Genomic DNA, 21,801 nt, shown 5'->3' with positions numbered 1-21,801 from the left:
AAGCCTCCAGAAGGAACCAACCTTGCCAGCACCTTGATTTCACACCTCTGGCTTCCAAAACTGTGAGAGAATGCATTTCTGTTGTTGGAAAGCACTGGGTTTGTGGTAATTTGCAACCCTAGGAAACAAACACATCTTTTCCGCCGTTCTCGATGTTATAGATTTGGGCAACCTGGCGTTCTGCTTTGAAAATGCAAGTATCTCAGGGAGTTAAGTGTTTATTATTCGTCATGCAGAAGAAGTTTTGTTAACTAAATATTTTACTCCTCCTAATGACCTAGGAAAGAGAAATAGTTGTGAGTTATTCCCAGGGGTTGGGGGAGAAAAATCGGAGAATTGGAATCAAACACTTCTACTTTAGGCATATTTTGTTACTAGCTGTTTGACCACGGGAAAGTCACTTAACCTCTCTGAAAATTAGTTTCGATATCTATAAGATGAGAATTTTAATGCTTATATATCAAGCTGCTGCAATATAAGGAATCAGTAAGACAGGCCCTGTCAAGCTGTTTGTAAAACCTTGGGCGATTATATGAACGTATAATAGCATTTGTTTTGTGGCAGGGAACGCTTTTAGGAGGAAGAGCTGCTTAGATTTATAGAAAAGGTTGTCCTGGAATGAAGTGGAAGACAAGGACAGGTAGCCCCAAACCTCTGCTATGAAATGTTTCCTGGTCTAATGAAAAAAGAAGGGATTTCAAATGTACCCCAGGACATATCGTTCTTCCTGGTCCAGGAACACTTTACATGAAAAGGGTTCTGGCCAACTGATCTGGAACCCTAACATGGTGTTTAATACAATGTCTGTGAAGAAGAAAAATGTAGTTGAGGTGCCAAATAATATCGAGACCAACTTTGCAACTGGATCCACCTCTCGGTTAGTGACATGCTCTTGGGAGTGTCAGTGTTAAGTGACATCTTAGTGCCCTGAGTTTATGTAGCTTCTAAAGGTACTGTGTTCATGCATAAGGAATGTTTGGGTTTTTTTTTTTTAATATTGATTTATTTTTGAGAAAGAGACAAAGTGCAAACAGAGGAGGGGCAGAGAGAAAGGGAGACACAGAATCCGAAGCAGGCTCCAGGCTCTGAGCTGTCAGCGCAGAGCCCGACGCGGAGCTCGAACTCGTGAACCATGAGATCATGGCCTGAGCCAAAGTCGGACGCTTAACCGACTGAGCCACCCAGGTGCCCCGGAATGTTTTTGGTTCTAGAACAGTGTTTCTCAAACCCAAGCAGTGCGCAGACACTTGGAAAAGGAAAACAAAATGTCTAGACTTCAATTTAATAGTTTTCACAGTATGCTGCCTGAGTGAATACAACACAAAGCTAAACGGGCACAGGGCGTCCATGAACGCCATGCTGGCTCTCCAGATTGTGCTGAGCAGGGACCACACGGAAGCAGCTCTACCTAAGGACCCTGCAGTTGGCGTTGATCTTGGCACCACCTGCTCTTGTGTGGGTGTCTTCCAGCACAGGAAAGTGGAAGTGATCAGGGAAATCAAACCACCCCAAGTTATGTCACCTTTAGTGACACCAAACCATTGATTGGATCCAGTCGCAATGAATCCCAGCAACACGGTTTTTGATGCCAAGCACCTGATTGGACGTAGATTCGACGATGCTGTTGTCCAGTCCGATAGGAAGCATTGGCCCTTCGTGGTGGTGAATGATGCTGGCAGGCCCAAAGTCCAAGCAGAATACAAGGGAGAGACAAAACTGTTTCTATCCAGAAAAGATGTCCTCTCTGGTTTTGACAAAGATGAAGGAAATTGCAGAGGCCCACCTCGGGAAGACTGTTCCCAAGGCTGTTGTCGCAGTACGTGCTTACTTCAGTGGTGCTCAGCATCAAGCTAGCAATGATGCTGAACTGTTGCTGGCCTCAGTGTACTCAGATTCATCAATGAACCAACTGCTGTGGCTGTTGCTTATGGCTTAGACAAAAAGGTTGGAGCTGAAAGGAATGTGCTCATCTTTGACTTCGGAAGTGGCGCTTTTGATGTGTCAGCTCTCACTATTGAAGATGGGATCCTTGAGGTCAAATCTACATCCAGAGACACCCACTTAGGTGAAAAAGACTTTGACAACCGAATGGCCAACCATTTTATTGCAGAGTTCAAGTGTAAATGTAAGAAGGACATCAGCAAGAACAAGAGGGCAGTCCGTCACCTCCATGCTGCTCGCAAATGTGCTAAGCATATACTTTCTTCCAGCACCCAGGCCAATATTGAGAGTGATTCTTTGTATGAAGGAATCAATTTCTATACCTCTATTACTCACGCCCAGTTTGAAGAATTAAGTGCTGACCTGTTCCACGGCACCCTGGACCCTGTAGAAAAAGCCCTTTGGGATGCCAAACTAGACAAGTCTTGGATCCATGATATTGTCCTGGTGGGTGGTTCTATCCATATTCCCAAGTTCATAGACTTCTTCAAGACTTCTTCAATGGAAATGGAGGTCTTCTTCAATAAGACCATCAACCCTGATGAGGCTGTTGCTTATGATGCAGCTGCCCAGGCAGCCATTCTTTCTGGAGAAATATCTGAAAATGTTCAAGATTTGCTGCTGTTGAATGTCACTCCTCTTTCTCTTGGCATTGAAACTGGTAGAGGAGTCATGACTGCCTTATCAAGGGCAATACCACCATTCCTACCCCTTTCCTAAGATTGAAGTCACTTTTGATATTGATGCTAATGGCATCCTCAGGGTCTCTGCTGTGGATAAGAGCACAGGAAAAGAGAACGAGATTGCCATCACAAAGGACAAGGGCTGCTTGAGCAAGGGAGACATTGAGCTCATGGTCCAGGAAGCCGAGAAGTACAAAGCTGAAGATGAGAGGCAGTGGGACAAAGTGTCTTCCAAGAATTCACTTGAATCTCACACATTCAACAGGGAAGCAACCATTGAAAATGAAAAACTTCAGGGCAAAATCAACAATGAGGACAAACAGAAGATTCTTGACAAGTGTAATGAAGTCATCAACTGGCTTGATAAGAACCAGACTGCTGATAAGGAAGAATTTGAACATAGCAGAAAGAGCTAGAGAAAGTCTGCAACCCCATCATGACCAAGCTGTACCAGAGTGCAGGAGGCGTGCTGGGAGGAATGTTTTGGGGCTTCCCTGGTGGTGGAGCTCCCCCATCTGGTGGTGCCTCCTCTGTGCCCACCATTGAAGAGGTTGATTAAGCCAACTTGAGAATAGGTCTAGCATTGTTCTGCATGAGACGTTTGAAGGACCCAAATTGGTAGCAAATGCCATGGAAGTTTTAAAGTCAAGCTGCTGTAGTAAATAAACTAGGCATCCTTGATACTTGAATATGGAATGTGTGTGCAGGGGAAGGAAATAAACATTGCACTTTGTAAGCACTGTATGGTAAGTGGAAAATGCAGTGTCTTAAATAAAACTGTATTTAAAATCGGCACCAAAAATAAAATAAAATAAATAGGCACAAAGTCCCTATACTTGTTGCTTTCATATAGGCCAAACATTAAATACAATCAAAACTAAAAACAACCACTATAAAACACTGGCTAAATTTAGTGTGACTGATGATATTCTTTGCTAGTTGATTCACTGATCACAATGTGAACTGGGTACTGAATGCTGACTCAAGTTCTTTGGAGTTTGGCATGCCCCATATTCTCCAGGACTTTCTCTCTTGGAAGTTCTGCAAACCCTAATTTGTGCAGCAGGCTGTACAAATACATCTATTACACTTGACTTGTTTCTTTTCTCATTAGTCTGTGAGAATTAGAGTAGCAGCCATGTCAACCTTGCAGACATAAAAATAAATGCCAGTATGGGCTCTAGTCATCTGTGATGTACCATGATCGTCCAGATGATCCAGAAGATGTCAATATTACTGTGTTAAGGTTGTCATCTAAATGAAAACACCACATTAAACATTCTCATAGTAGTAGCCATGGACCACTTTGAATACATCTTTGGAACTCCGTTGACTCACCACAGCTTAGAAACACTGGTTTATACAGAACCTGGGCTTAATATATGAATTACGTTTTTTCATTTTACATTTATTACAAACATAATAGATATTCACTGTAGACATTTCAGAAAATTGAAATAATTCAAAAAATAAACACTATAATGCCATCATGCAGAGAAAAGGCACCGTTAACATTTAAATATCTTTTGTTTCACTATGCAAATACATGTGTATGCATATCATTCTGTACCCTATTGAAGAACTTTTTTTCACTTAGCAAAGCACTGAGGGCAGCTTTCCAGATTACTAAATATTCTCCTACAATAACGTTTTGATCGCCTTCAATTCGTCAATTCTTGGTGTCTGTCAGAATGTTCTTAATTGAATATTTAGGTTGTTTCCAGTTTTCTGCCATCATAAATTATGCTGTGATAAATGAGCTTATTCCTGAGTTTTGTTACTCGTGAATAATGAGTCTATTTACTCGTGGGATATTGTCCTAGTATTAGAACTCCTACATGAAAAAGAATGCAAAATTTAAAAGATTTGTGCACATACTAATTTTATGAATCAAATATGTTAAAGACGTGGTGGTGATAACTCATAGCTGGGTGAGGACGCATGGCTTAGGTGATTGTGAAAAATGATTGGTTCATTATTGGTACTCTGGGACAGAGAAAGCTGACTTAAAATGAAAACTTTTTAATATCATAGGGCAGTAATTTATTTGCATATAAAGGGCCTATTATTATTGTTTTAAATGAATGAATACATGATTTTTTCTCTTACTTTTTTGGAAATAATTATAAACTCAGAAGAAGTTGCAAAAATAGTACAGAGAGATCCCCTGTACCCTTCCTTCAGCTTTCCCCAGGGGTAGCATGTTACTTAACTATGGTACGTTATCAGAACCAGGATATTGATATTGGGATTATACTATTAACTAGATTATAGAGCTTACTCAGATTTTACCAATTTCTATTTATTTTTTAAATTTTTTTTAACGTTTACGTATTTTTGAGAGAGACAGAGCATGAGCAGGAGAAGGGCAGAGAAAGAAGGAGACACAGAATTGGAAGCAGGCTCCAGGCTCTGAGCTGTCAGCAAAGAGCCCAGCGCAGGGCTTGAACTCGCCAGTGGTGAGATCATGACCTGGGCTGAAGTTGGATACTTAACCAACTAAGCCATGCAGGTGCCCCAGATTTTACCAAATCTTACATCTATTCAGTGTGTGTGTGTGTGTGTGTGTGTGTGTGTGTTGTTCTATGAAATTGTCTCATATGTGGACATTCTCCTTAGAGAACTGTTCCATCATCACTACACGGGAACTCCCTTCGACGATCCTTTCTGGCCTCCCCTTCCCCTCACCCCCTGGAAATCATTGTTCTGTTCCTCATCTCTATAATTTTGTCATTTTTAGAACGTTACATGGATGAAGCCACACTAGGGCATTTGTTGTGAAACACAGTAACTTCAACAAGCCTGGGAAGTATGCCCTAGGTTTCTGTTTACTCTTTGGCCATCAAGGTTGTTGTAGCTGAGATCAGACGGGAGAGATGTCTCTTTGACATCATTGTAACGAACAAAAATCCCCTAAAAGCTAGAAATGTATTCTATTCAGTTTCGTATCTCTGTCATCCCAGGTGATACTCATTATATGTAATAGCCTATAAGGAACAATACCTGAAGCGATCAGAATCGACATGAGCTGTAGATTCATCAGCTTCACCATGCCACTGGACACCCTCGCATCTCATCCCTGCCTGGCACCTCGCACAGTGCCAGGCAGATGTTGGTATGTCTTAGTCAGCTTGGGCTGCTATCACAAAAATACCATAGATGGGATGGCTTAAACAACAAACAAGTATTTCTGACAACTCTGGAGGCTGCTAAGTCCAAGATCAAGGTGCTGGCAGATCCGGGGTTTGGTGAGGGCCCCCTTCTTGGTTTGCAGATGGTCGTACTCTTGCTGTGTCCTCACATGGCCGAGAGCAGAGACATGGAGCGAGCTCTTGTGTCCCCTCCTTGAAAGGATACTAATCCCATTCACGAGGGCTCGTCCCTTTGGCTTATTTCCCAAAGACTTCACTTCCTAATATTATCCTATTTGGGGTGTGGTTTCAAAATATGCATTTTGGGGGGACACAGGCATTGATTCCATGTCGAGGCACCAGATAAATGTCTTTTGAATGAATGAGGCATTATTGTCTCTCTTTTATGGTTCCTCTGGCCCAAATCCCAGAAGTCTGTAGGCCTTCTGTGTGGTGTTCTCACAGCTAAGCACGAATAAGATGTGCATCCTTTACAATTCTGAACACCATGTTAACAAACCCTGGAGCAGTAACCCTCAGTGCAATGCCGTGGAATAAAGAAATCCAGTCTACGTTTGGTCCTACTGCTTCTGCCGACCTTACATTTAATCTTCTCTTGTTAATACAAGTGATTCTAAACCTATGCCCAAGATCCAGACAAGAAACATAGGGAGAGAATGTGGAATTCAATCACGGAGCAAAGACGGTAGGTGAATCTAATTGAGGGGGAAAAGAAACTAGCTGCAACTTGGTTAAAGGAGCAGAATTTCTTCTCCCTAAATTAGGTGATAAAACACTGAAATAAGCGAATGATAAAAATTGGTCTAAGGCATAACTAGAAGTATATTCGATATGCAGGGCGCCGAAACTAACTCCAACTGGAAGAACTGGGCATTGGGTCCCCTGCTGACATAGCTCACAGAACTAAACAGTTAGAAAGACACCAGCTTGTTCATCTGGAATCTGGGCAGAATCAGCTTTGAAACACAGTGCCCGGATCCCATGGCTAGATACTGAATTTGACAGATAAATGTGTCACAGCCCTGAATCTTTGACCCAGAGAACATGGCACCCCTGGTGGGTAAATGTTTCTTCCCAAATTGGGAAAATGACTTTACAACCCACGGAAGATGCTAAAGGAAGCAGAGAGATGATGAAATGAGCCAACCTCCATAGCCCTAATGCTTCTCTGCTAAGTTTAGGAATGCATCTTGCCATCAGTTTTATTTGTGGTTAGACGCTATTAAAGGTGTTGGAAATGGTCTGACATAATATTGCAGAATTAGCCTTGAAGTTTGATTTGAAATGTGTAATTAATATTAGACGTATTAGTTTATTTCGAGAGGGGTACAATACCTTGATTACATATGTACATTGTTTTTTACCTATTTAAGAGATCAGCCTTGAGCACAGCTGATTCTTCCCCATTGTACATTTTCTCCATCTGGTTCTCAGGATCCTACCTTGCCCGAGGCCTGTGCTATAGCCGCTTTGCTGATTTGTCTTCCTCTGTTCAACCTCAACTTGGAGTGTTGGGACTCAGCCTTGGCTCTACCTTTCCACTCTCCCTAGCCCCATCCCATCTCACAGCATAAACACCACGGATGCACTGGTGACCCTCCAATTCACGTATCTGACCTGGATCTCTGTTCTGAGATCCCAAATTCGATCTTGCCCTTTGGCATCCCTGCTCCCGTCAAGGCCTCGCAAACCTTGTAGACCTAAGCCCAATTCATGACCCATACCACCGCCACCCTATCACGACCCCTGGCAGTTTCTTTCCCTTAAGGGTTCCCCATCTCAGGAGATAGCAAGAAACTCTTCCTTTTAGTTGTTCACGCCAAAATTCTTACGGTCATCCATGACTCTTCCCTTTTTCTCATGAGGCACAACCAGTCTTATCAGGGAATGCGTTCACTGCTTCTTCAAAGCACATGATTACTACCATTTCCATTTCCGCTATCTCCACTGTTTCTACCCTGGTGGATCCACACCACCATCATCTCTTACCTGGATTACTGCGACTGCCTATTAGATAGTCTTCCTTTTTTGCTCTAGTCCCCACACATGAATGAAGGAGATCCTGTTTAAAAGGTAAGGCAGGGGCGCCTGGGTGGTGCAGTCGGTTAAGCGTCCGACTTCAGCCAGGTCACAATCTCGCGGTCCGTGAGTTCGAGCCCCGCGTCGGGCTCTGGGCTGATGGCTCAGAGCCTGGAGCCTGTTTCCGATTCTGTGTCTCCCTCTCTCACTGCCCCTCCCCCGTTCATGCTCTGTCTCTCTCTGTCCCAAAAATAAACATTGAAAAAAAAAATTAAAAAAAAAAATAAATAAATAAAAGGTAAGGCAGATCCCGTCTCCCCAATGCTCAAAACCCTCCGCTGGCTCCCATTTCACTAAAGACAAAAGCAAAAGTCTTAACAGTATCCCACAAGGCCCCACGTGACCTACTTTTTAGATAGAAAATGTAAAAGAAAAAGGAAAATAGAGGGCATGAATACAAAGTGTAGCAGTCTCTCAGGCAGAGAAGAACTTCCACTTATCTATTGAGATCCTGAAGAATCAGTTATACATAGCCCATTATCTATAATAAGAAATCTCCAACGTGAGTCTGAATGTCCTGACTTTTGGACCAGTTTTTATCCATTGGCCTGTGTTCAATAATTCTACCACACCCTGCTTTTATTCTTCCAGCATGGCCAGCCACATTTTGAACTAATAAGTCATAAATGCGGAACTGGCGTAGGCACTAATGAAAAGTAATGCAGGACTTATTCAGCACATTTTAATTTACGCAAATGCCAGATCGTAGAAGCTCCGCTGACGTCTCTCGGTTAAGACCTGTGTATAAAGAACTTATTTCGGAACCTTTTTGTCTAGATTTACTGCTGCTGACGAATAGAGTTCTTGAATTCTAGAGTGCTCAGCACCTGTCAAGGACTTAAATCTGATCACTGCTAATAACAACAGTGTATCACTTCCTTACCAAACAAGAGAATCATCAGCTATTGTTAGAACAACGCATCCTTTTGAATAGACCCTGCAGGGCATTGTCACAAAGCCTGAGCCGTGGAGGGTTGACTGGTGTGGCTCAGCTTTCAAACATAAGTCATCTTGCACGTTAGTTATCATTCAGACTTGAAAACACAGGCCTAAGGACTTACGTTTCCACAGCATTCAGGCGTGTTCACCTGGAGCGAGATTTGCTGATTTACTCTGAAAGTGTGCTCACAGTGTTGGCCACGCTGGTGGTTGCAGGCAGGGTGGGGAAGAGGTGAGGGGAAGCTGGACCCTAGGAGACTGGGGAGAAAACAAGCAGGTGGAAGAGAAAATGTAGGAGGCTTCACCAACCACCACAAACTAGAATTCAAACCAACTAACACAAAACGTAAAAAGAAAGAAAGAATTCAGAAGAGGCTCCAAGAGGCAAGAAAAAAAGTAGTAAGTGGCCAGGCATTCTGTGGAGAAGCCAGGAAGTGCCAGAGAAGGGAGGCAAGAGAAAGGAGAAGCAAGAGTGTAGGGAAATGGATAATGTAGGAGAGGGCGGAGAGAACCATCCTTTTAGGAGCTAGCTGTGATGCTTCCTTTTTCCTGGCAATCGGGGGCAGGGTTCAAGTATTACATGCTAAAAAGGCGATCTGTTCCTTCGTCAGAAATCCAAGTACTCCAAGGACGGTGTATGGAAAGTTCTGTGTACTGACACCATCATCCATAAGAAATGCCCTTCACTTCACCATTTCCTTTGGGACAGAAAGTCTGACCAAAAGGGGTAGTAGCCACGTTTTTATTGAGCAATTACTACATGCCACTTGCTGCACTGAGTGATCTCAGTGAATTCTTACAGCGCCACGAGTCAATAAATGTCATTATCCCCATTGTCACAGGAGTCGGAACTGACAGTGAGAGAAAGTTGCCCACAGCTAGTTCGAGCCGTGGCTTTAAATTCATGGACATTGGCTCCCAAACCCCACACTTAAACAAGTGTAGTAAATCGTGATACATAACACATTGAAACACTATTAGGAAGAATTTCAAGGTCATCTGGTTCCATTGTCAAATTCCAGGCTGTCAACTCTTTCAGGCTGATGATGGGAGTTTTAATGGTCTGTTGCAAAGTTAGAAAAATAAGGCCATTATTATGAAATTTTAATATCACCAAGTTTACTTAGAGAATTTTTTTAAATGTTTATTTATTTTTAAGAGACAGAGAGACAGAGTATGAGTGGGGAAGGGGCAGAGAAAGAGGGTGAGACACAGAATCCAAAGCAGGCTCCAGGCTCTGAGCTGTCAGCACAGAGCCCAACGCGGGGCTCGAACCCACCAGCCGTGGGATCAGTACCTGACCCGAAGTCGGACGCTCAACCGACTGAGCCACCCAGGCGCCCCTCTTAGAGAATTTCTTATTCTGATAGTGTGTCATTCTTTTTTCATAAGTCTCTAAAACAATGACCTTTCTTTAATGAAAATATGTTAATGATGGTTGGGTTTCTATTCATATATGTAGAAATATAAATACTTGGTGACCCTGTGTTGCCACCTGCCATGTTTTCAGTTGTACTTGTCTAGGAAATCCAAAGCTCTAGGGACCACTGATCCGGTTTTAACCTATACTTGGGAATTCCCCACAACATCCCTAAAAGATAGCCACACAGGTTTTTTGTTTTTTTTTTCCATATTTCCAATGATAGAATTCACTACTTTTTCTAATGTTTATTTATTTATTGAGAGGGAGAGAGTGCTAGCACACGCAAGAGGGGAAGGGGCAGAGAGAGAGGGAGAGAGAGAGAATCCAAAGCAGGCTCCACACTTGCAGCGCAAAGCCCAGCGCTGGGCTCAATCCCATGAACCATGAGATCATGACCTGAGCCAACTTTAAGAGTTGACCGCTCAACCGACTGGGCCCCTCAGGTGCCCCAAGAATTCACTACTTTTTCACAGAGTCCCTGCTCTATTGGGAGAATTTTGTTCCTTTTATTGAATTACAGTCTGTCTTTATCTCATTAATGGAACAACAAAGAATAAGCATATCCTACTAGATTTGAAGGCAAATGTGTGAGGCACCCATCACCCATACTTTCCTCCTTCCAATACTTGCATATTGGCTGTCTTACCCATCACGCACTAGATGCCGCTTCATGAAAGCAGAGAGACCCTTTCGCTAGCGCCTAGGATGGGGCCTGGCGCAGAAGAGGTAAGCAACCAATATTTGCAAAATGAGTACTTTGTAAATGCAGACATTCGATAAGTATCTGCTGAGTGTAATAATACAGCTAATCATCATCTACTTGATGGCACTTTAAATTTTATTTTAATTTTTTTTTTACCTTTGATTTATTTTTGAGAGATAGAGCATGAATGAGGGAGGTGCAGAGAGAGGGGGAGACACAGAATCCAAAGCGGGCTCCAGGCTCTGAGCGGTCAGCACAGAGCCCGACGCGGGGCTCGAGCCCACGAACTAGGAGATCGTGACCTGAGCCGAAGTCGGACGCTTAACCAACTGAGCCACCCAGGTGCCCCAGCGCTTCAAATTTTTAATGGTTGAAGTCAGCTTTCATGCCCCCAGTAAGGCTTCTTTCTTTTTCCAGACTAAGAATGACCAATCCCCTGAGTTGCTTCCCCCGTGACAGTTTTTAGGCTCTTGCTGGTGTTCTGCCTTTGCACCAACCACCCCAGAGCGTAAGTGGAGTTCCCAAAGCATTGCCTGAACACCGGAAGCAGGGCACCATGGGGCTTTGCCACGGCCAGCTCCAAAGGGTGTGTTTCCGCTCTGACCTTCAGAACACGGCTGAAGCCTGCATTGTTTAGGTCACATTATATGGTTCATCTATTTAGCGTATGCTTGAGACATCTCCTGAATCCTTGTTACATTTCTTTTTATCAGGTAAAAATGTCTAGCTTCGGGCAACACTTAGCATCTATCCCCTTTACATTTCATATTGGTTTTTGACCTATAATTTAGCCTATTGAAAGCCTTTTAAATGTTGATTTTTCATTCCTTCATTCACTCAACCATTGGTTAGTGAGCATGTACAACCCAGCAGGACCCATCTTCAAAGCCTCTCTCCTCTCTACCTTACCTCTCTCCTCTGCTACCTTGTGCGGTGAGCACAATAAACACGTATTCTTTGTATCGTCATTCCCCTGACCTGCCACAGTCCTCTGGGTTGACGTCTTCTCATAATCAATACTCTCGTGATCGGTAGTTTAATGAGCTATAAATCCTCCAGCTTCCGCTGTCATATAGCCCCTGCTGTCCTCGGGATAGAAAGAGAACCTCGCCCAGGGTTTTGTTAGCTCATGCTCTCAAGATTTGAAATGTATCCCCGAGAGCAGAGTAGATTGCCCTCTGAAGAAGGAAAGAGATGGCCATGTGGTCTGCTGCACAAGTCAGCCTCATAAGCGAAGATGCCCGCCCTGGACATGCACAGCTTCCAGCAGAGCTGGGAGCCGTGACTCTTCCCAACTGCTGTGGGCTGAGGCCATCAATTCTCTTGCACCAGCCCTGCCCTGCCCTTCCTGTCCATCAGCCGCCATTCAGCAGCCACATCTCCGGGGAACCCTTTCATGCCGGGCGCTGTCCCCACAACAGCCCCGTGCCGGGCCTGCGTGTCACAAACAAGGAAACTGAGGCACAGGGCAGTTGTGAAACTCGCCCAAGTCTGGGAGTTGGAGAAACGGAGCTGGAGTGTGGACCAGGCTGCCGGAGCCCAAAGAACCTACCTCTCCCCTCTGCCGTGGGAGCTGTGGTTTCAGAGCCTGGCTGGCCTTTGCCTCGCCCTCCTTTGCTCAGGGCTGTTCCGAAAGACTCTCTCGTTCCCCTCACCATGCACTTGGCTGCCGTGACATCCAAACACTCCACCGTGTACTTCACGTACATGTGCTCACTCAGCTGCAGACGAGGGAGCTCTTATTATTCTGTTTATAGATTAGGACACAGAAGGGGGAAGTAACTTTCTCAACATCAGTATGCTTCCAAAAATGCATCTCACTGCTTCAGGGCCCTATTTACTCTGCTTCTATCTACCCACTTCTGAGTTCTCTAGACGAAGTCATTCCCAACCCTCTGCTGACGACATTCCCTGAGAGTCTAGTAATCTTCACAGAAACACGGTTAAGGGGATTCAACTGGACTTCTGTAAAGCAGTGGAAGTGTAGAGTAACCAGTTGTTTTTTTTTTTTTTTTTTTGGTTTGTTTGTTTTGACTTTAATGATAACAGGTCAAACACTGTTAAACATAAACGCATTATGTAAAAAAACTTCAAAAGAAGATACAAATGTCACTTTCCATAGGGAACCTACCTGTAGTCGTGCTTTATGCAAAGGTTGGATTTTTCTATTTGGAGAGGCTTGGCCCTGGGGTTTGAATCCGTGTTCTAGAATGATCACAAGTACAGTGGGAACATTATCCTTCTCATACAGTATATTTGGTGCTCCATTTGCCTTTGATTTATAAAATAGTAACAGTTTTGAACCACGTTGTCCCAGGTGGGACTCGAAATAATTTCACATTATAGTCAGGGGCACAGGGTTCACCTTCTCTGCCTGTCCTGAGTCTTCTTCAAGATTCTTCCATTTCACTGAGATCATCCTCTGATATCAACTGCCTTGAAAACCCCCTCTGGTTTCCCTGGGATCATATTTTCAACCGTTTTGCTTGTAACGTCGAGCACACGCTTAACATTTAATTACTTGAATCAGAATTAGTTCAGAGTGTGGTCTGGTCAACTTTCAGTTTTATTTGATCTCAAATAGTGATGGTACTTGTTCACCTTTCTTTATTCTTAGCATTTCATAAGGTAAAGGACCATCGAGGTGGATGTTTGACAGAAGCACTTTTTTTTTATTATTATGTGACAGGAACTTTGCCGTCATCCTGTTATCTTGCATTCCCAAATCATCTGACCCGGTAGTGATAGAGGCTCCTTGGCAATCTCAATACGCACTTGAAATATTGCTCCTTCACAACACGGCAGCCTAGGGGCGCCCAGGTGGCTCAGTCATTTGAGCGTCTGACTTTGGCTCAGGTCATGATCTCACAGCTGGTGAGTTCGAGTCCCGCATCGGGCTCTGTGCTGATGGCTCAGAGCCCGGAGCCTGCTTTGGATTCTGTGTCTCCCTCTCTCTCTGCCACTCCCCTGCTCATGCTCTCTCTCTCTCTCTCTCTCAAAAATAAATAAACACTGAAAAAATTAAAAAAAAAAAAAAAGAACATGGCAGCCTAATTGAAGGCATGAGTCTGAGACTCAATGGAGATAATAAGTAGAGAACATTGGTGAGTCCTGAGTAGACTCGGGAAGGCTATAAAGCCACTATCTCGTTTTCTTTGCATTCACAAGCCACATAGAACGAGCTCCAGAACAGATATGTAAGGGTGCAGCACACACAACCTGTGCACCTGCAGAGTCCTACGCACTGGGCGTGATACTGCAAGTACAGAGATGCATCACACAGGATGGAACCTGGAGGAGGTAAGGATGGGCTCGCGGGGAGGCTGGTACCCAGGCAGATCACTTCACTATCATCAATGCCAAGGGAGCATTGAGGCAAGGGGGGCTGAGGTTCCAGGGACCCTTCCTGAGGGAAATAATTGCTAAGCTGCATCTTAAAGAGTAAGAGGAAAGAGGAAAAGTACATTCCAGTGAGAGGGAACAGCAGGAAGAAAACTGAAGAAGCCTAGAACAGCAGGCTGAGTGCAAATGGCTGTAAAAATTTTGCTATCGACACAGTGCGGAGAAGGAGCCGGGAGCGACCTGAGAGACGTCTTGCCCTGGCGGTTTGCACGGAATCTGGCTTGCCTTCCCCTTGCAGAGTCCAGACTGCATCCCATAGCCACAGGGAAACTTTGAAATTATTTGTTCTCTTAAATAATTAGTGTTTGCCTGATCTTAGTCTTCTGCTGTTTTTTGTGTTTTTTGTTTCTCACGTTCCCCCAAAGTTGCTCACAAAATTTTCTGCTTCTAGAGCTTTGCTTCATTTGCATATCTTCATCCTGTCTTGCATCCTACCTCATCCTGTCAATCGTGCTCTGCTCTCTCCAGCCTGAATATTATTTATAGCAATAGAAGAGTTGCAAATCAGGAGTAGGGCAATGCTGCCTCTTCCATCGAATGCGATTCCTGGGATGTGGCGGCTTCTCCGATGCGTTGCCCAGTTCCCCTTCCTGTGGATTTGTACCTCTCCTCTGTATTTTCCCTGGGTTGGAATTGGCCTCCTGTGGTTGAGTACACTTATAAAAATGCTTTTGGAGCAAAGTGATTGGTAGGAAAAGCTTGAGCCTGAAAGCCAGAGAAACCTAGAGATTCTTTCTCTGGTCTTGATGATAATGTTTTATTATGGAAAATTTCAAACACGGACAAAGTAAACACCATGTGTGATGAACCCTGTCATCCAGCTTCAGCCATTACCAGGGCTCTGCCATTCTTCTTCTATCCATGACTCTACTCACCCCTCATGCTTCGCAAGATGTTTTTTTCAAGTGCTTTATTTGCAAGGTAAAATCTACATGCAGGGTCACGCGGAATCTTAACTGGTTGAGTTTAGACGAACGTGTATACGTGTGTGTCCCCTTCCCCTTTTACCATAGAGACCACTTCTCCAGCAGGCTCCCTTGTATGACTTCCCAGTTAATCTCCCCATCACCAAGAGGCCAGCACTGTTTGCCTTATTTCACCATTGGTAAGTTTTGCCCATTCTAGAAGTTCATATAAATGGAACCCTATAATATATGTTGTTTTTGTGCGGGGCCTCACTTGTTCACCATCTTCTAATGGGCTTGGCTTTGAATTTCTCTTTTTAGTGCCTGTATGTCGTTGGATGAGTTACGTAGCCTCTTTGAGACTCAGTTCCCTTTTCTAGAAAATAGAGTAACAGCGATAAAAATTAACAAAAATTAAATGGGCTTTAAGATAATAGAAGTGTCCTCTCTAATGCAAACTAATGCTAATTATGCTGCACCCAAGATGTGGGAATGTGGTCACTTTCAGGGTTTACTTCTTGTCTGCAAAGATAGATAGTCCATATTTGCTCATTTTCCACTGATAACTGCTTGTCTTCAAATATGATACCTGGATAGGCGTAATATATCGGTCAGCATCCAGGCAGGAAAACATCTCGCACCAGATAGTTCAACAGAAGGAATTTAACGCTGGGAACTGGTTGCAAGGTGTTTGTAGAACTGAAGAAGCCATGAGACAAACTGGAAATTAACGAAGCAGGAATCTAGCAAGCACTCCCAGGGCTGAAGGGCCATGTGGAAGACTTGGTGTCCCCTGTCCCCCCAGAAGTAGGGCCAGTGGCAGGTCCTAGAACCTCCTAGAAGGCTGCTGGGAATATGGAGAAGATGCTTTCACTGCCAGGGATACCTCCTAAAGCCGAGGTGGGGGAAGATGTGGAGGTAGACCTTCCCCTTCCTCCTGTACCCAGTCTCCTGTTAATGTACCCGGTGCCTAGGGAGTCTGGGAAAGAGTGGCAGGAATCAGTGATCCACACTGACTCCGCAGCAGAGTAGGGAAGTCAGGGATCAACAGGAAAATGATCAGCACATGTAGGCAAAGAGAGAGACAGAGAGAGAGAGAGAGGAGAAAACATACGCAGAGATACTTAAGAAAATTGCACTCAGTGATAATTAACATTGTGGTAATTCTTACCTTCCCGTAGTACTGACCAATAGAATTTTCTGCGATGATGGCAAGAGTCTGTACCTGCTCTGTCCGGTAACGTACACATTAGCCACATGTGGTTACTGAGTTCTTAAGAAGTGGCTAGTGCAAGAGAGGAACTGAATTTTTCACTTTTATTTCACTTTAATTGATTTAAATTTAAATAACTGGCTAGTGGCCACCATATTGCCCAGCACAGCTTATGGACTATCATGCATTCATTAGTTCATATGTATATTCAGTAAGCACATTTTGAGTTGGGGGACCCGGACACCATGTTAGGAACTAAGAGCACCCAGCAGACTGGAACTGTGCTTCTAACCTTGAGGAATTCAAACTTCTCTGGTCCGGCAAGAAAAGTTTAAGAGGTGGAGTCAAGAGTTATTCCCTTGAGAAGGTGTGAGGGCGAGAGAAGAGGAAACATCAAACTGGCTGCCAGTGGGCCTTTGCCTCGACTGTGTCTGACTCCTGGAAAGCCTTCCCCTGCCACTCCTCTTCTCTCAGCCCGTCCTTCCTGATTCTCCTCTCTTCAAGGCACACTTCCAAGGCCTCCTCCTCCACGGAGTCTTCCCCGGTTGCTTCTCTAAGGTGTCTAAAATAAACTCCTCTCGTGTTTTGTCTCCACCCTGGCCGCTTTCATCATGTTCTACTTTGTGTTTGAATTCTTGCTCTAGGCTTGTTTCTCTCTCCCACCAGCTTCTTGACGAGAGGACTTAGGCTGGTTCTGTTCTTCGTCCCAGATAGCACTTAGTACCACACGTGGTATATTGAAGATTCTCTGTACTGCTTGAAGACTGTCGGGAACCCAGTCTTCAGTTTCTTCCCCCGTAGCTGTTGAAGGGTGAACGAATTACCCTGTAAACCCAAGTCCACCATCTAGAGGCCATGAGAAGTAACTTCCTGCTGAACCTGTCAAGGAGAGGTTTCTCTTTCTCAGGCTGGTTCTTTGGTTTTTGTTTGTTTGTTGGCTTATTTGCTTGTTTTCCTGACATGTTTCCAGGAAACAACTGTAATGAAAAATCTGCTTTCCATTTCCATATACAAACCAGCCAGTTCATCTACAATTAGAATTTATTTTGACATGTTAGCCTACGCTACTTTCTATGTGGTCTTACTTTGCTTACAAAACACAGGAATCTTACAAAAACACAGGATGACTATAGCAGTATTTAAACCAAATCATGCCCTGGAGCACTTTTATTAATAGAAGCACCCAAGACCGGCAGTGTGATGTCTCTACACTCATCTGGGGTTGGTTTTGCTGGGTTTGCATCGTTCCCACGTGTGCCACCAGATTTGCTTGAGGACAAATTGAGTTGCTGTCATTCTTCTGGGAATTGTTATCTTTGGCTCAAGGGGGGAGGTTTCTGTCCCACCACGGCTTCCTGAGGACTCCAGGGCTGAGCTGAATGGAGTTTTCATGACTGAAGCTGGAGAGTAGCTGGAGGACAGACATGGCATTTCGATCGGGAGCTCTTGCCATGTGGGAGGTACTGTTCTGGATAGGGGGTTGGGTTTTTCACAAAGAATATAATTTAATACTCCCAGTCACCTTGTGAGAAAGGGACTAGTAGTATTCCCAGTTTACAGATGCACAAATCATAACCTGGAGAAGTTCAATGAATCATCCAAGGTGTAAATTTTAACCATTGGGAGCGAGTCTGGTGCCCAAAAGACCCTGTCCTTAACCACATCACCATCTTGTGTCCCACATGAGCATATAAAAACTGGAAAGCATGTGTTAGAAAACATGAGCCAATGCCTCAGGAGGTATTTACCTGGTAAGGTAGTTGCTGCAGCCAGGAAAGCCACTGAAGACATGACTTTGCCAGGTAAGATACAAAGTGCCAAAGAGATTGGATAGGGCAGCTGTATGCTGTCACCTCGGATCCAAGGTGAGCAGGTAGGAACAGGATGCAGTGACCTTGACTGAAGTTTAATTGTTGGACTGTGGCCACAGGAAAGAGGAGAATTCCTGTACAGACTGAGCTCTCCTTTGTGAAATTTTTTTTGTTTAATAGTATCAATAACCATTTTAGGAAACCCACTGCAAATAAAAATCCTTGCCTGTGAGGTGGAACTGTAATATACAGTAGGATTACTATATAAAGGCTCAGTACCCTAAAACCCAATCCAGCTTGTATTTTTGTCTCCAATCTGTTTTTATGGAATGGGAGACAGCTCATCTCAGGTTCATTCTCACTGGATTGCTGTATTTTCACCCCTCCTTCCGTTTGTAGATTCCAATTCTAGGAACTAGGAAAAACAGAAGCAGCAGATAAGACAACTCAACTAGCAGAGCAGGTGCTAAGAACTGGGAGGTGATACCCAGAGAGAGCAGAGGGACTTGTCCAAGGTCGGCCCGCTCACTTGTTGTAGCGCTGGGATTAGAATTCAGGTTTCCTGACTGTTCAAGCCTCTTCCCATTGCTTTATCTGCCTCTTGGGATTGTTCTCTTTGCTGCTGCTAGCACAGAAATCCAAACAGCGGAACATCATATATCTTTCGGACTTAAGTCTTTTCTGGAATGAGAGGGGGTAGGGTATTCATGTGTATACTTCATTGAATATTTCAGGGTTTTTTGTACATTGCCATGTTACATTGTGAACTGACTGAGAACATAGCTTGGGGGCCTCCAGGAACAAGAGACCCGAGGTAGGAAACACTGTGAGTATGGTTTTCTTGTATCGTTTTTCCAGGCACAGAAGTGCCGTCCTACACGTCTAGCGTCTAGCGTATTTACTTTCTCTTATTATAAATTCTTGCTCTGCTAATTAACTTCTGTTCCACTTGTGATTTTATTCTTATTTAAAAGAACTAACATATACGTAGTACCTTACAGTTTTTGAAGCCTGTTTACATGCACTCTCTTTACCTCTTCCTGTCAACACTGCTAAACAAAAAGGACAGGTAGACTCGATCCCTACTTGGCAGATCGAAAATTGAATTACTAAACCAGGACTCAGTTCTCTTTACTCCTAGACCAGTGTTTATGCTGAACCTTTCCAAGAATGCCCACTTCCTGCCCTGAAGTGGGTTTCAGAATCCTTTAGAAGACTCATTAAAACACAGACGGGGGGACCCCATCTCCAGAGTCTCTGATTCAGTAAAAGTCTGGGGTGGGATCCGAGAATTCACTTTTCTAACACATTCTTAGGGGAGGCACTTGCCGCTGATCCAGAGACCGTACCTGGAGAAGCGCTGCTCTGCAGCTTGGCCGTAACGCCTCTGAACACTTGGCAGGTAATCAATCCCTCAACTGCTGAATACTGAAGTCCACAAAGCTCTGAACGCTGAACATTTTTTTCTGAAGGTTGGCGCGGTCTCGCTTGTCAGTAAATCCTGACCTGCGCTGGGGTGAGGCTGCTTCGTTTTCTTTACCCCTTGGTGTGACTGCTCATACAGTTTACCGCAGAAGCGGTAACATACTAGATTACAGGGGGATGTCCCACGACTTTGTGGGGTGGGGGCGTTCTCTCCCAGACCCACCATAATTCCTTTTAGAATCTGAAAAACTCCGAAACCCAAAACACATCTAGCGCCAACGATTTCATAGAAGGGACTAAAAATGTGTACTAACCTGACAAGAGGGATCGTATTCTTCCCCTTTGATGTTGCAAAAGTGCCATTTTTGGGTAGCCCCGGAAGCGTACACATTTGAACTCAATACATACCTTTTGAGGCATCCTTTTGGAAGATTTTCTTCAAAAGCTTCTGTTTTTCGGCTGCCGAAATGCTGCTGCGTGCTGAGCTAGCTACAAGAAAAAGTGTTGAGCAGTCCTTCCCGCAGATACCTGGGCAAGTCCCAAGGACACAGTGATCTGAAATGAGTATTTCCTGCAGCTTAATTCCATTTAATAGGGACACCATCAATAACAACATTCACGCTTATGACCATACTTCCTCTAAAGCTTTGCTTTTCTACCTGGGAATGAGATGCCATTAAGGCTGCAGTTCAGGCTAAGGGGGAAGGAGAGGAGAGCTTAGTATTTTTATTTAATAATGAGTCAGGCTTAAATCATGAGACAATTATTCAGATCCCTCAAACATCATTTCATTTAAATGAGAATGCTTCTTAGACCTATTATAAAACCATAAAAATCACATTCATCAGGAAACATGAACCCACATTATAACGGGATTACCTGAAATTGCCTCAGCTAAAATGAGTTGCAGAGAAAAAATATTTGCAACCTTCACAATCCATTTATCTGGAGTTTGTAGTTTGGTGTTGTGTTCCCACAATCACTGAGCTGATGTAAATGCGGTCCCTGGCCATGCTTTCCAGAACCCCCCTGTCTCTTGGATGGTGCTCTCGAGACTCAGAGCAGCACCATTTTAATCATTTTCGGAGACAGGTATCTCGTGTCCAGAGTGTGGTGCCCGGAAGCATCAGCCTCTTATCCCCAGTGGCAAGGAGGCTCTTTGTTGCCTGGTTCCCAGCACATACCCACGTAATGAGCAAACTCTGTCTGCCCTCTTGGAGACTTATTTCTCCTAGCTTTGTGATGCTCACTTCCCTGCCTTCTGTTTTCTAGATCTGTGTGCACTCTCAGCTAGGGCCAGAATACATTCGTCTGAGTCATCGTATCACACTTACAAAGCCTATCGTGTCCCCATTTGGCTTCCATACCCTGGGCTGCCTGTTTCGTGTGCCGGGCCACTATTCCAGTCAAATGATTTGATTCAACGTGCACGTTAGGTGCAGAACCCTGTAGATAGATCCGAAGGGTTATCTGTCCAGTTTTCCAAAAGGAGCAACTCTCTACACTGTCAGCACCATAACCCAGTTAATTGTCAAGCATCTCCTCAAAATGATATCAATTGTGTTCTTAAGAGACTTCTCTTCTCTTAAGAGAAGACGTTCAGCGTCTTCAACGAGGAGCGAGGCTTCATGCACGAGCACTGTTCAGCAGGACTGCCGCAGCATTGGTTTGTACACCCCATAACCCTAGGGGCATCCGGGTCCATGCGGCTGGCGCCCTGAGGCTTGTGCAGGGTGCAACCTGCGGAACCAAATGCGGCAGCTGTCGTTCGTCTCACGCTTCGTAAGTAAACATTCCAAGAATACAGGACTCACTGAACCATCATCAAGCCCATACAGCCCAATATATATGGGATTTACATAAATCCCATGTTGTTAATACTCCTATAGACCCCGCGTTTCTATTCGGATAGGATCACTACACCAGAAGGCCAGATTTCAAGCTTAAGCAGTAGAATGATGATCATAATAGCACCTACCACTTTTCGAGTGGCTCAGGCCTCGGGCCAGGGATCTGCTAGCCTTGCCGAGCAGCCTGTGGCTCCGGTTGTCAATGCTGAGTAATGTTTGTTAAGTTGTCTTTCATCACATTCCATTCCCTGTCTCCTGTTTACTCACTCATAAGA

At 44.3% G+C, this 21,801-nt stretch overlaps 1 protein-coding gene and 1 pseudogene across 3 annotated transcripts in view; both read left to right on the top strand.

Moving 5' to 3' along the window:
* RCAN2 (regulator of calcineurin 2) overlaps positions 1-21,801 on the top strand; it is a 276,443-nt gene that overhangs the window by 94,955 nt on the left and 159,687 nt on the right. The window lies entirely within an intron of this gene.
* Positions 1,186-4,697, top strand: LOC123608459 (annotated as a pseudogene).

The sequence above is a fragment of the Leopardus geoffroyi genome, chromosome B2 (genome assembly GCF_018350155.1).
Source record: "Leopardus geoffroyi isolate Oge1 chromosome B2, O.geoffroyi_Oge1_pat1.0, whole genome shotgun sequence".
Lineage (NCBI taxonomy): Eukaryota > Metazoa > Chordata > Mammalia > Carnivora > Felidae > Leopardus > Leopardus geoffroyi.
This window is presented reverse-complemented; position numbering and strand designations above follow the sequence as displayed.